Here is a 13,358-nt window from a genome sequence, read left to right on the forward strand (position 1 = left end):
CAAGTTTTATCTCCATGGTAACCCCCCAAACAGCCAGTTCATTAAGGAAAAAAAAAATGTTTTAGTTTGGTTTGAAGCAACCATCTTCCCAACCAGCAGCCAGCTGTCTTACAGCAGATGTTTAGCCACCAGGGGAAACATGCTGCAGTCTGGGTGTCATTTCTCTCTCATGAAGATAAAAAAACAAAACAAAATACCCATTCTCTTAAAATCCTGGAGTATTTCTTTAGATTTTTTTTTACCACAACTCTAAATCTACAGTGCAGTCCATGAGTCCCAGGAGCATGGGCCAAACGTGCGTGGGTTTCCAAACAGTATACGGCACACGTGCAGATGAGGGAGACTCACTCTGAGTTCATGAGCAGTAAATGTATTTCGAGTGTATAACTTGCTGCTGTGTGTGTATCCCAGCATGCTGATAATGGAACATGAGATGTTAATGGATCAGCAACGTGGGTTTTTTTAATCTAGTTTGAATGGACTGAACCTTCTATATGAGAGACGTGGGACCCAGGATGAGTGCATCTTACAGCCGGTGACCTTTCATGGATCAGCTGTTTTTACCCAGGTGGAAGATATCTACCAAAGAGCCCATCATATTACTCTGCATTACATCTTCATGAAGTGTTTTGGAGCCTCCAGTCTACCACGACAACGTAGAATGTTTTAATGTTGAAGAAACAACTATTTCTGTCATCCTGCACATTGCTGTGACACTTCTTGTCACCTTCAGATTAAAACCTAACCCGTGTCATTAAAGACACTCTCCAAGCCAACCAGGTTTGCTCTGATTGGTCTGATCTGTCTGCAGAAATCTTAGACAGGATTTTCCTAATCTTCACACCTGATCAAATGCTTACATAGAGTTCAAAAGCAGATTTGTTTCTAAAGTTTCTAAATTACTGATGAGGTAAAAAAGGATTAAACAAGAATTAAGCTACATTTTAAACTGAAAAAGGGNGGGGGGGACAAAGTAAAACATCAGATAAGAGATTATGAAAGCATCTAAGATTAAGTTCTTATAAATAAAAGTGCTTGAAGTCTTGCCAGGACCTAAAATAGAAAGTCAATTTCTCTCTGAAGCAGTCTTTAAAAATGTGAAGCTGGAGTCAGGAGGTAAATATTCTTACTGAAATTGTGGGAAAAGGGAAAACAAGCTTTTGTACTATTCAAATGTAGAAAAAGAAATATCAGTTCACAAGTTAACACCCTCCATTTCATTCTCCACTCTCCGTTTCAAGGGCACAAACGACGGTGTCGTGTCCATTAGCCATTTCACGGTTTGTTATGTGTGGAAAATGAAATCTTGAGAACGTGTCGTCATGTTGACGTTGCTCAGCGACGGGCAGAAACTCACTGCTGTCGATCAGGAAACAGTCCATTACATCAGCTCCCAATTAAACAGTCTGTGATTGTTTTATGGCGTTTTTTTCCCCCTCATGTAAATGTGGTTAAAACAGAGAAGGTGTATGTGAATTTAGTTAAGACAAACCATTAATGTGAACACCGTGCTCTCTAGCTGAGTGAACGCTGAGTCAGCATTCACACTGTGGTTTTATTTATTTTATTTTCCAATGCATTTTTTTGCAATCCAACTCCTGCATAATTTAACCTGTTTTAACCGTTCATGTACCAAAAACATTCAGCTCATTCTGGAGTGTGATGACTTTTGTGTTTTTAAACTTTTATGCTTTTCAAGATATTAACTGTATTTACAAACATTTTCCTCAGAAATACATTGACATCTTCCCATTTGCTTCAAAAACTTTATTTTCTTTTAAAAAAAACTCTAGTGTAATAGTTTTGTTGTCTTCCTCAGCTACTTTTAACTTTTAGTGTTTTACTACTTTTAGCTAGCATTTAGCTATTTTTATCTTTTAGCAAACTTTTTGTTACTTTTTGCTTTTATCTAGCATTTTGTTACTTTTGGCTTTTAGCTATAGTTTTGCTTCTTTTAGCTAGTGCTCTTTTTCTTTGAGTTTTATTTACTCAGTTATAGCTTCTCCAGCAAATTTCAGTTTTTTTGTTTGTTTTAAATGCATTTTTTTAAGTGGGGTATGCTGTTTACTTTTTTCTAAATTACTTAACAGATCTTCAACAATTTATGAGAATTTCATCTTATTTTAGTGCTGAAAAGCTTGTACTGCCTGTTTTTTTTTTTAAATAAAAGCTGAAAATCAATGTTTCTCTTTAAATGTCCACTATGTTACTTTTATTCAGTGAAGGCTTTATAGAAAATAGAGTTCGACCTCCCACCTCTTCCCCGCTCCTCTCTGCAGTCCTCCTCATGGAGAAGTCAAGCTAATCACCACTGAGAGCAGAGCCCATTCAAAAAGAGATCTTCCACCATCTAAAACAACTTAAATACAACATTTCTAGCAATTCAACTAAACACTTCATTAAATACTTAACACCAGAACACTTCTGCACAAACTCTCACTTATGTTGTCACTATTTGATGGTTGCTTTGTGGAATCAGCTTTTGCACTTAATCAAAGCAACACGGACGTTGTTTAGTTTAGAAAGTTTGGAGATGTAAACAACTGTCCTATACAAAACTGTCAAAATTCTTTCATGTTCAGTCAAAATTCCAGGACATGCCGAGTGAGCAGTTTTATTAAGTGATTAATATTTTTTTCTCTCTGAATCTCCAAACTGAGATCACTCTGACTCCTGTCTAATGCAGGTACTGCTCACTCAAACGCTGTCCCTGCAAAAGGCTAAAGATCACCTTGGAAGCAATTCACGGTTCCTAATTTGCAGTAAAAAATACACCACATCACTGAAGCTAGTTTAAAAAGCAAACCTCTGCGCACCTGTCAGGTCGGGTTGAGAAGGAGGCGAACCCAGAGCGCAGACTCGTCGCAAAAACTTAAAGGAACTAATTTATTTAGAATAAATAAATCTCTATTTTTAAAATAGGGTAATTAAGTAAAGAGGGTACAGGTGAGTGATAACAACTAGGATCAGGTGAAGACGGGCGTGGCAGGAAAACAAGAGACTGACTGGGGAGAAGTGAATGATGACAGGAAACAACGACACGAGGAACAAGAACCGAACTAAGACAAGGCTAACAAAGATAACTGAATAAAATAAACTCAAACTGAAACATGAAGACAATAAAAGCAATAAACTGAATACAAAAACACAAAGAAAACCCAAATCCTGACACATACCGTCAGGAAAGAAGAGAAGTTCCTCTTCCTCCCACATAGGCGAAAGTGCTCATAGCCATACAGTGGTGGTGAAGGTGAACAGAACCGTGGTTTCATTGCTTCGCAGTTTAAACCTTCTGCCGCTTTTATCAATGATCATAACCAGCCCACAGATTAAGATCCTTCCCACTGCAGAAAAATCACAGGATGACGTCGAGGTCATGCTGGGAAGGATCTGGAGCAAAGAAAAAGCAAGCAGGCAGCTGGAGGAGAAATCATCAGGGAAGCTGTAAAGCAATGGGACTTTTTCTCCTCCCCATATAACCCCCTGACAGGAGGGGTCACGACACAGATTATTTCAGAAACATGCCAACGCGTCATTATGGGAAATAGGTCCAAGCTGGTCGAAACGGTTGGACTGCAGAGGGTTTTGTTTGTGTTTAGAATAAACTCAACTAATAGCTAATGCTTGTAATGAACTGGAATGACGTGAGAGACTCTAAAAGCACAGCAGCAGTGAGCACCAGAGAGAATCCCTTATGCTGCAGCTGAAATAGAGTTTTTCACAGAATATTGCTGCTTTTTGTATCACATTTATTGCATCTATCATATATATATATATATATATATATATAAAAAACACCAGAGAATTCTGCCAGAACAAATCTTCCGGAAAATTTGCAGATATTAAAGAGAAAACAACTAATGAAAAAGCTAAATCATTGTCTGGATTTGTCACTTATCCAGACACTGGTGTTACAGACAACATGAAAGGCAGGACGTCACGATGCTCAGAGAAAATTACACTCCTGAGGGGGAAAGAAAACAAAAAAGTAAGGGAATAAACAGAAGATGTAGGGCTGAGTGGACGAAATGGCTCTTTGATGTCACAAAATTAGAGTCTGTGCTGTTTCCAGATGAAAAAAAAGAGAAAGAAATACACTCCACTGTGGCCTTGCCTGGCAGATGAATAGAAAATACTTATTTTATTTGACAAAGAATACCAATGTGTCTGTATCTACGTGGCGGCAGAGCTTGAACGTGTATTATATAAACCCTTTTTGACAGACTCTGTTGACCTGTGTCTGAATGCAGACTGGAGAAATCCTATCAACTGCTGGAGTTTAATTTTCCACAGAGTCCAGAGAGCATCTTTTGTCCCTCGGCGGGCTGATGTCAGATTCGTCTCCGAGCAGAGACTCGTCTTTCACCGTCACACTTCGTTCATCCCATTTAGAGAGTTACAAACGAGTCCGTGCTCCTGTCATCAGGACGGCAACAAAAGCTCGCAAAAAGACCGTGTCCCTCCACTCCCTGTTCTTCAACCTGCCGTGCTCCGAAAGGCGTTACGCACAGGGGACAAGCCTGTCAAGGGAAGACTTTATGAGACAATTAGTGAGCAGTAAAAAAAATAATAATTAGGCTCTGCAGCAACAAAGAACACACACAGCAATGATTTAAAGTCAAGTTTTTATGAAAACATCATTGTTTCTTTGTCCAACATTCAACATTAATTTTTCATCAGCTAGCCCAAAGATATAGAAGCTATTGAGAGAAAAAAAAACATGCATTTTTTGTTAAAATATTAAGAAAAAATATAAAATTCAAATCAGATATAGTTTGGTGTGCCTTATTTGTCCAGTCTAGTGAAACAATTCAACATTAACTCTTGGTCAGAGGTTCAGATGACATGGAGGTTATTTTTGTTTTTTCAAATTTTATTGGTTCTGTAGTTTGTTGACGGTCCCTCATAAAATAAAAATAAAATTAAAAAAAATGACAGACTGAATGGAAAGGACAGAGCAGAAAAACTGATGACGTGAACATTTGAACCCAATAATGACTGTCTTGGACAGGCAACACATTTCAATTCAACATTTCTTTTGAGACGCTTAATGAGTCATTTCTGTTCATGACAACTTTGCAAATTGTTTCTCGAACGGACATAACATGACGGTGTATAAACAGGTTGTCCTTTCAGTGCTTCGACACGAACACAGCAGCACCTCTGGCTCTAAGCCTGCTGGACTGGGCCGTAAAAATAGCCTTTCCTCTGCAGCTGATTAGCAGTGATTTAAAAGTGATGGAGGGCAGGCGAAGAAAGATGGTGGCTGACAGGCGGGAGAATAAAAGATGAGGAAATAACAGCGGAGACGCAGAGAGAAGACGCCACAGAGGAACATTTCTGGAAGGGAGGCACGCCGCCGCACTGCAAAGCACCTGCAGCGACACTGAAACCCAGCTGAGAATGCTCTGATTGATTTATGGTTTTGAATATTTTCAGATCATATTAGTAAATGTCTGCGCAGTGTGCGTGCCCATGTGTGCACGGGTGTGTGTGTGCGTGAGGCGAGCATCGCGGGCAAAGGTAAACAACTGTAAAAGCAATTTCACAGCATCTGCGTAGGAGAGGGGAGTTTTTTTTTTGTTCCACCGCAGGAGGCACGCATGTACAGGATTCTGCAGAAACATAAAATTTTGAAGACTGCTGAACAGTAATGAAAAGTAGAACCAAAACAGAGATTCATGGGGGAGTCTCTAGTCTAGTAAAAACAAAAAAATAATAAAAAAGGGAAGCTTTGAAACACAAAAGAGATTGAGTAAAGCCCCAAAATACGCACACACACACACTCCTATACTGTACATAATCACCCAGCTTTAATACACACTGCTCAATGCTCTGTTTCCACACGGTCCATTTGAGATGTGCTGAGAATGACCTGAGTTTATGGCGTGAATCCCCCAGCTGCAGTCCAATTACTGGTCCTGTAAAGAAGGAGGTGGCTAATCTCTGATTCTAGACTACTACGATGTACCACAAAGTTTGGTAAAAGGATCTGTTTACAACAAAAAGTTGTACTTTACAAACTACAGGGATGTGACGATGTTGGTTGTCTGAGATGTTCACATGAAATACATTTGATACCTTTCAGTTAGTGCTAAAAATGTGGCAAATGGAAGGGGGTGAAGCTTTTTTTTTAAAAAAAAGTGCAGTTTTTGGAAAGGTTATAAACAGTATGTTACCTGCTGTAGATAACGTTTTGAAGCACCTCAGCTTGGAGAAATGCAGTTTTTTCCAAAACAACCTTTTCATCTGCTATAATCTTGTAAACATGGCGTTGTTTCTAGAAAAGTCTTCATTCACTTGGAAACACCAAAAAATAACTCAAAATGTTGCAGCTTCTGTGCCGGGCCTCAAAAACGCAGAAAAGAGATAAGCGTAGTCTCGTGTCATAGGTTAGATGAGACATGGGGCTATGACGTCATTGTTTTCCAAAGGTTGCATTTTGCTGATTTACATGAAAATGCAAAGAACCAGGTTTACTCTGGAATACGGTTTCAATAGACACCATTTTGAGGCTCTTAAAAATACATTTCCATGTCAATGCAAATGCTAAAAAAAACAAAAAAAACTTTTGCATAATCACAAACTAATTCCCATATGGACAGTGCCTAATTTCAACAGCAGTGTGAGTGGGGCCTGGGTCAAAATGCTTCCATGTTAAAATTCATAGCAGTTCATCTGGATGCCTTTTTACAAACCTTAACGCTGCCAGGAAGTTTGCATTACAGTTAATTACATGGATTTCAATCATTATTTGTAAGCACAAACACTGACAGCTGGAGCACATCTGGTGTTGGACTTGGTTCCAGTTGGACAGTCGTTAGATTGTCGATCCGGTCAGAAATAAACTCTGTTCCTCCAAACTTCGTTCAAAGAATTATCTACAACAGGTAAGATATTAATTGTTCATAACTTTTGCAGAGAACCCCACTTCAAAAGATCTGTATTGTCCTTATAAGGTTTGAAAGTATAACCAATAGTAGTGACTGTAGGGTCGAAGAAGTTTAGTGAAATACACCTTTAGTTGCTTGTGGTCAAATCCGTACACTAAACAAAAAGCAACAAGGAGAGGATCTTAACTTGGCATAACGTCTGGAAATGAAAAAGATAAGCCATATTGACTTCAGGAGGAAATTAGTATAAGACAGAAGGAGAAAAAGAAGAAGAAAATGACCACCTAAACACCAAAATACTGAAAATGAAGGTATTTTCGTGAAAATTGCTTCCATTTTTGTCTTCCTTGCTTTCTTCGGTTTTTCCAGGTTGTTGCTTTTAGTCAGCGAAGTCGTGGCGACACAGTCACGGGAGAGTCATTTGGAGAGAAATCATTTCCTACGAGAAGCGGCAGAGGAGGTATTACTTTTGTGACTGGAAGTGAGAGTGCGGAGCAGAAACCGCAGCCTCGCGGAGGTAATTTCAGCTTCTTCTGCCACACGAGGACACTCCTTGTGAAACACAAGGCAACTCCATTTCGTTGTGTCAAACAAGCCAATGGGCTTAGTGAGGATTAGAAGATGAGCACACGGGAAAAAAAACCTCTCTGACTTTAATAAGTACAGATGAAGCATGCAGGAAAAGCCGAGTCTCATCATTGAAGAGAAACTTTGGGTCAGTGACTAAGCAGAGACATTTTAGCCTTTTTTTTGTAATTGCACAAAGTGGATTACAGTTTGCTTTCACAAATTAACAAATCTATTTGGTTTTCTGTGGATAAACACACCAGATTAACTTACACTTCAGTAGCTGAGCATTTTGATTAATAGCGTATTTGTTATACATGTCTGGATGGCAGAGTAGTAACTTTATTTTAAGAAGATATTCAGAACACGACACATCTAAACACTGGCAAAAGAAAGAGCCTTTCTGGCCACTTGATTCATTACACCCATTCAAAGGACAAACATTTAACCATGTTAAAACATTTGTGCTCATTTTATCTTGCTTTAAGCTCTTGTCTTTAATATAATGTCTTTTTTTCCATCAGTGTGACAAGAATGGAGGGACGTGTCAGCAGGATGGTTTTCCACACTGACCCTGGAATTGCTTTTTGAGGACATTTGGCTCATTTTGTGCAGTTTCACCCATTGTTAGCATCTCTGAATGGGGGCTTTCCAGCTCAGCTAACTGTGCAGACATCAAGCGCTTTAGTGCTTTTAACCTTTTCTGTCCAAGTGAGAAATGACACCAAAGCACTCTAACAAAGCTGGACATGGCTGACGTCAGAAGTCGAACAGAAAAAGAGAAAGAACCAGCAGCAGGGCAAACAAAAGTCATTACAGTTCACTGGAATATGTTTAGCTATAAAGTCAAAATGTAAAACAAAGTTATTTACTTGTCCAATTCTTTCACTCTTTTTAACCAATTTAACCAATTTTAGCTACAAGCCTGGGTTTATCTGTTTATCTGTATTCTTTACAACAGCTTTGCTAGTTATGTTAGTTCAATGTTAGGCTACTTCAGCACTATAGACATTTTATAATTTTTTTGTGTGAAGCAGGGGTGCTTAGGGTGCTCCTGATGAATGCCAGAGGACACGTAAGTCTGAATACACTGTTAAAAAATGGATTGAAAATGAAATAAAAACCCATTTTATTGGTGCCGGTTATGTTTAAACTCCAATAATAGATTGATATTATTGAGTTTTGTAAATCTGGTGAGAAAAGCAGCACTGTTATTGTATATTAGTATTTAAAATACTAAAAAAAAGTTGACAAATTAGCATTTGGTCATGATTACAATTTAAGAGATATTGTCTGTGAAAAATATACTGCAAATTTTATGACAACATGCATTTCACTGCATGTATTTGCCATTATAATATATTTTAAATAAGTGTTTAAGATTGCACAAGTTCTCTCTTGCTCACAACACCTCCAACTGAAAAATATTTCCACAGATTTTGATTCAGTGATCGTACAATTGTGTTTTCAGCTTTTTGCCTAATGTCGTAAAAAAGGATTTAGCTTTACAAAAAAGAACGCTCCAAATAAAAATAAGGCATTTTGGGTATTTTTTTGTTAAAACACACTGTTACCCCAAAATGATATGTTACAGTAGTTCATTATGATTCTTTCCTGAGTCAGTGTGTTTGCTGCCAAGAGTTTGTATGTCCTTTATCTCATTTTCATTCATGTGTTCAGTTTTCCTGTAAAAACAGCAGGTAGAACAACCTGAGTCAACATTTCTCCATTTATACGACGCTTGTGATCGCAAAAGAATCCACATTTCCTGCAGCAGCAGCATAGATATATCTTAAGAGGAGCTTAGACAAATCCCATCATTTCTCTAGAATAAGTGCTGGCCATCTTTCGGCCGCCCCTAAGAGGCTGAAAAATCTTTTACAGAACTTCTGGCATTAGATTATCAAGCAGCTCAACTATAGCAGCACTTATATAAGGCTCAGCCATCTTCATTATGGGGAGCAGGTCTGACACCTTTATGTTCAGAAAGACAAGATCAAGTAAAGGATGTTGAAACAATGCAAAGTGAACAAACTCCTGTCCTGTTATCTGTGGGGCTGGCTGTGTGCTGTCCAAAGCCTCTCTGGGTGATTCGATGGTTATGGCGGACCTAAAATGGTTTTCTGTGTCTCCTTCCAGCAAATGGAACGAGCAGCGGGGAGATGATGAACAGGCTGACATGATGGATAAGAGCGGGAGGAGCGTCTTTCATCAATCAGTCTGTTGTGGAGTCTTGTCACAGACCACGCAGACAGGTTTCTGTCACAAGCTGCTGACAGAGTACTGCAAGACTGAGGAAAATACAAATATGTCTGTTTCTGATGCAAGTTTGTACACTTTAAGCATATCAGGGAGTGGTTTTGAGCGTGCTGTGTTGAAATTAAGAAGTCAAACTATCTGCTGCTGCCTGGATATACTTTTAAAGGTTCGCTGTTCAAGGAAAAACTCTCATATGACATTTTCCACTTTTGATCCTGTCTCATCCAGTTTCTCTTACTGCATGTAGGGGGTGACCACTTGGAATAGACAATAAGACCTTAGCAAGGAAACAAACATTGCAGTGACTGCTTCTGCTGACCTACACGGAGTAATCTCCAGCAGTGGATCTATGTTCATTATGAGCAGCGTTATAAAGCCATCAGTGACCAAATTCTGCAAAAATAAATCAAAAAGGAATAAAAAAAACCTGTTGTATGTTCTAATATTAATTTTTGAATATGTTCAGCTGTAATTAGTTATTTCACAATAAAAAGAAAGGTCATTTGACAGCACAATTGTGCGTGGGAGACTTAAAGCCCCTCATCCTGAGTGAGCAGACTCTGGTTCCAAAAACACAACATGGCAGCTTCTGTAAAACGGTTCCTGCTGGCTTCAGTTTCCAACAAGAGAGGACGAGGACACTTGATCTGCTATTATAATGACCAGAGTCTGGTCATTGACTGTTACAGTACCAGGAAAAAGGCCTTAGTCTTTTACTTTGAAAACCTTTCCAGTTCATGTTTGATTCAGTCATGGAGACAAAGCTTTGGGGTTTCCTGGGTCGCAGAATTTGCCACATTTATCAGTAAAAGTCTCCTACAAGCAGAGGGATGAGTTGAGTTCCTAAACGGGTCCAGTTTCTTCCAAGACATAGAAAGCTAATAACTTTCAGGGCCCCACATTAGGTTTGGTTCTGGTCCGTTTTGGTCTAAATCGCTGTTGTTCTAGTTCTAACGGCACACAGAATCCATTAAAAGCTCATCAAAGGGGCACAACCTCAGCTACGCTAGCACTGATGATGCGGACATGTAAAACAACAAACTGCACCACATAAGGACTCGGGTTAGTTATTCCACAGCTGCAGAAACACTAAATCGTGCCGACAAGCCGTTTGCTGCAGAAAACACCTGAAACTGCCTGGCTGTGCAGAGAGCTCAGCTCATGATTCATGTTCGCTTAAGGATTCTCTTCATATTTAACAGTCAGATCACAAATCCATGTAGTATTTTACTTCTTTTAAGCTGAGAGGGCATACGTTTCTTTGGACTAATTTAGCCAGACTCTACTGGACCTAAACAAGATGGCTGTTGTGATGAATAAACAGGGACACTCGCGAACAGGATCATTATCTCCTCTGCAGCAGCAAACGCAATTTACCAGCTTATTATTGCTGCAACCTGATTGTATCATTCCACAGGCTGGGATTTTTCCTCTACCTGTAGCTTCTCTGTTACCTGTAAGCACACACTGATTTCAGACTTGCTGAAAAACACCCAGAGAGCGGCCACCGCACACGACCCACCGTTCGCGTTCGTCTCCCGGGCGTATTCATTTCCTGACGTTTCAGCGAGCAAACAAACCCTCCATGAATCATTTTGGGAAGATTTCTCATTAGAATTTTTTTATTGTCGGGCATTTTTAATTAGCCGTTTGAAATTTCAGTGGTTTTAAAGCGTGTTGATTTATTTATTTTTCGCTGCGTGACTAAGATTGAACTATCTAATTCTTCCTGTTCAGTCATCAGAGCCATGATGTGTGGGGAAGAGCTCAGAAAACGTAGCAGCTAGCATTTTATATATGAATAATCATGAGCGACGGTGATTTTTCTGTGAGTAGAGCGTCAGATTTATGCAAAATCCACAGAAGTCAGCATGTTCTTGTCTAATCAAAGGTGTAAATGGTGATTGCACGTCTCACATGAGGCTTTGGGTCCTGAAATGCATCTTCAAGACAAAAAAAAGTACTAACAAATGCACAAACATCGATGGTTTGGGTTATTGCTCATAAATCACAGCATCTACATCAGTGGTCTCCAATCCTGGTCCTCGAGGGCCTCCATCCTGCATGTTTTACTTGTTTCTCTGCTCCAACACACCTGAGGTGAATCAATGGGTGATTAACAGGCTTCTGCACAACATGAAGAGGTGATTTAACCACTGAATCAGGTGTGTTGGAGCAGGGAAACAAGGAAAACATGAAGGATAGTGGCCCTCGAGGACCAGGATTTGAGACCCCTGGTCTACATCAACCCATATTCTGATAAAAACAGGTTGGACGGCTTAGGGAGCTCATCCCGCTGCAGGTGTTCAGAAATCTGCAGGAACTTCGTGTCACCAGCAGAGATCCGGTTCTGGAGCAGGAGTGGGAGGCGAGCCAGGGAGCAACATCTTCGCCTCCTGACTGTCTTCAGCACAAACACCCCAACACACACACACACACATCACAGGAATCCTTCGGCTCAATATTAGCTGCTGCTCTCACAAAGCTCAATGAATTTTTCAAGGACCTGGATTTCTCACATGAAATGAGATTTTTTTTTTTTTTTTTGCCCCCCGCCTCAAGCGAACCAGGTAGTATTGCTTTGTGAGCTGCATATCTTAATTAAAACCAACTTCTCGTTTTTTTTTTTCCTCATAGCTGTCCTGTTTGTGATTGAAAGGGACCTCTGAAAAGCAGAACGTGCACACTCCGGCGCATGAGAACTGACTCATTGCTTTTAATTATTCTGCTGTTTTGTTGACTTTGTCGCATCTTTTGAAACAAAATGCAGGCCTGAATACTCAAAAAAAAAAAAAAAACAACAAAAACAACTGCAAGGTCGGTTTCACATTTTGAAAGAACTGGCATATCGTACGTTGGTTAGACCTAGTAAATAATTAAAGCCCTTTTATTTCTTGAAGTAATGCATATCGTCCGCCGCCTTTCATGACAAAATCATCTTTTCACGAGAAAGGTCGCATTTATATGGCTTTTGGGATCAACCCTTATAAATGAAGTTATGCATAGTCTCATGCAAGACTGTGAGATCTTGTGAGATGTGACAACGCTCAAAGTAAGTGTTGACGGTGACTCTCAGCTACCACCACAACGAATTTTAGCTCAGTATCTGTAAATTTGACTCAGTTGTAGCCATTTTTGTGTTTGCTGTGACGGCCATCTTGATTGGGGTTGATGTCAAAGGGTAATTATATGTACCTGTTCATCCAGTGATTTCATTCTAAGAGTTTCATTAAAATTCATTCAGTGGTTCATGAGATATTTTGCTAACAGACAGACAAACAAACATTATTGCTGCTTCATGGATTCATCTGTAAGTGTTTGTCGCTTTTTATGTAATTTTGGTTAATCTGCATCTCTACTTAATTTATTTACAGCCATCCTGAGCTTTTTCATGTACTCATTTACCACACCTGTTTATTTTCCAGGGGTTAAAGTTTCAGATCCTGGACAAACCCTCAAACCCACCCTGAACTGACTCACACTCAGCCCTCTGACCAGTTTAGAGCTTCTTTGCCTTTTTTAAGGAGATACTTTAGCTCTTTTGAAGTAAATGTTCCGTCAGATGTTATCAGGAGTATTTTAGCGGTCATAAAGAGCAGAGTACGGAGAAAAAGGAAGAAGTTCTCCTGCAGGAGTCAG

This window comes from Kryptolebias marmoratus, linkage group LG17 (assembly GCF_001649575.2).
Source record: "Kryptolebias marmoratus isolate JLee-2015 linkage group LG17, ASM164957v2, whole genome shotgun sequence".
Taxonomy (NCBI): Eukaryota; Metazoa; Chordata; class Actinopteri; order Cyprinodontiformes; family Rivulidae; genus Kryptolebias; species Kryptolebias marmoratus.